Genomic DNA, 3,065 nt, shown 5'->3' with positions numbered 1-3,065 from the left:
GAAAGATGTTCCATCATGCTGGATGTATCTCCACCAACTGGCTCCTCTGTTCTCTGGTTCTGATCCGTGCTGCATCTATTCATTGATCCACGAGGTTGGATTTTCCTCTGTGATTAATTCTGTTGTCATTTTGTATAATTAGTTCATTCATTTTGGACAGATTTGGAGTCACTTTGGATCATTTTGGATGATTTTCGATAAGTTTGTGTCACTTCGTGCACATTTTGAGTCACTTTGAATATAAATATTTGAATTTTTTCATCCTGTCCAGATGTTTTCTCTCTGCTCTGCACATCAACACGAGTAAGATGGATTCTTCTCTCAGCCTGCTGTTCAGCCTGAAAACTCTCAGAATTTTTGTCACCTGACTGTTGGTCACAGCTGAGTGAATAATGTCTTCACAGCTGCATAAAGGAGTGCAGAATTTTTTTATTCTTTTTTTTAACGAGACGTAGAATAAAGTGTTTTTGATGAAATACCAAATTTTGAAGCTTATTTCTGGCTGTGCGTCACACGACACATTCAGGGACTGTGGGAAAATTGACAATCTGTCAAATCTTTCTGTTTTTACGGCTTTCTAGCAGGACAAAGGACGTAGTTTGGGTGGTTTTGTAAAGAGAACCGATTAGCTTGATAATAAATTCATGAATCCGAATTATTGCTTTTCAAGAAAGGCCCAAATAATTTGATTCTGAGTTGTGAATATTTCCTGGTTTCGTTCCTCTGTGACAGAAAGCTGAACATCTCTGGACTATTTGAGGAACCTCTGATCCTCATGTTTCACCGTTTACTGATCGATTATTCTAGAAAACGTCAACAATGCGTTGCAGTCGTGTTTGGGGGGAAACGTTTTCAGGTCCAGATGGTTAATCGATGACCTGACTCGCTGTCATCGATTAAATGAATCACTGAATATTTTGATTAATTTAAATAATTAAGAGAGAAAAAAGGCCAAATTCTCAGATTGGACAAAACAAGACACACGAGGAAACATTGATCCTCATTCTTCACCATTTTATCGACCAAACTGAAACCAGTTCAGGAGATGAGAAGAACTCGGATCTGAATCATGTGACCCGTCCCACCAGACTCGACTCCTGCTGCTCCGAGGTCGCGAGGCGTCACAGCAGCTCTGATCAGCGACTATCTGCCTCCGATTCTCCTGCAGCCCGGTTTAACAGACGCCATTAGCGGGGGTGTGATGTCTGAGCGTGCAAACAACAGCCCCGCAGCCGACGGAGCTCCTGCGTCGCCGCCTTATCGTCAGGCTTCTCACGGCCTGAGAGTAAATCTTCAATCAGATTTGGCTGTTTATTCGCTGTAAATGAGGCCGAGGCGGCGAGCCTTCCAGGAGACTGATGCAAATCGTGTTTTACAAAATGCAAAATGTGGCTTCAGACACAAGTAAAGTCTTCACAGGAGCAGAGAAGCTGACTACAGGTGCAAACTTCACTCCAGTTTTCTCGGTTTAACGTGACGTCAAATTCTGATTTTCATTCCCTTCGTCTGATTCTATGATTTCGGATGTTTGAGACAAACTGGAGGATTAAATGTTCCTTCTGAAGCTCAACTAACTGTTTGCTAACTTTCTCGCCAAGATTAGCTGGAAAATTCTCCGTCACGAAGCTGAAAACAGAACAGAGCTCACGAGAAGTCGTAGAAAATGATGCATCATATAAAGAACTTTATGAAGAAGTTTAGACTTTAGAAGCATGAATGCAGCAGCGATGTTTTTATAAAAACACCATAAAACATGAACACTGCTCATCAGTGACGGAAAACTTTTGCTTTTGCATCAAGATGTCTCCACAGTGCTTTAAAATTTGTCCAAAATTACTAAAATTGTGTTTAAAATGACATGAAAAGCATCAAAATGACTCAAATATTATAGAAAAAAAGCTCACGCATAACAAAAATCACATTAATTCTTCAGACTGAGACACCTGGATGCATGTGAAACTGATCTGGTGTCAGTTTCTACCAGAACTCAGATGTGTTCTTCATGAAAATCATTAAATATGTTCATGTTGCTGCAGATTTCTTTTCCACCATTTACTGATTTTCTCTGTTTAAATCAAATATATGTGTTTTTTTAAACTACTGATGTGAAAAAAATCAGATTTTAAGGACGAGGAATCCTAAAAGATTAAAATAATGGCTGATAATTTGCAGGTTGAGGATTAGCTCCTGATGTTTAATGCAATTATAAAAGAGAACAGATTTGCTGCTGGTTGAGCAAAAACGTGCGAAGACGTCGTCTGAATGCAACAACAAGCTGGAGGTGAAATGAGATGTGGGAAACCAGAGAAGAGCAGGAGGAACAGAAGACGACGTCGGGGACTCCGCTGCTCCGCGTGGAGATTAAGGCGCCGAGCGGAGCCGTGCACCTCTAAGCCGGTGTGAAGGGGAAACTTCCCCCCAGCTCTAAGGTTCTCCGCCGGAGCGTGCCGCGGCTCGCAATCGGCTTTGAGAAATTAATCCGTGCATTATGGAGGCAGGCGAGTAAACAGAGAGGTGAGGGCTAGAGAGGCCTCTGGAGCTGCAGCTGGAGGAAGCAGGAAGCCCTCCATCCCTCCATCCCTTCGTCCCTCCATCCCTCCGTCCCTCCATCCCTCCGGGGACGCCGCCGCCTCTGAAGCCTCTCATGTGTCCGGCTTATTACCGCCTTTGTCTTCCTTCAGCCACAAATCCTTCGCTCCCCTTTTCTTCTTCTCCATCCTGTATCTGTGAGAAGCGCTTCGATAAAGAAATCAGAAGTTCCCGCTGAGCCCAGATTAAACTCTGAGCGACCTGACGGACAACTTCGGCTCCATCTTTCTCTCATAAGGCCTCCGTCGGCCTCCTAAATGGTAAATGGCACTTCTATCCAAGGCTTTGTATGAATGCGTGACGTCCTTTCACACAATCATTCATACACCAACGGCCACAGAGCTGCCATGCAAGGTGCTGCTGCCACTGGGAGCAACTTCAGGTTCAATGTCTTGCCCAAGGACACTTCAACTGTGGAGGGAATCGAACCGCCATGATTAGAGGACAACGGCTCTACCACTCGTCCTTCCCGCCTC

Source organism: Stegastes partitus, unplaced genomic scaffold, assembly GCF_000690725.1.
Source record: "Stegastes partitus isolate 25-593 unplaced genomic scaffold, Stegastes_partitus-1.0.2 Scaffold1523, whole genome shotgun sequence".
NCBI classification, from domain to species: Eukaryota; Metazoa; Chordata; class Actinopteri; family Pomacentridae; genus Stegastes; species Stegastes partitus.
Note: the sequence above shows the minus strand (reverse complement) of the source record.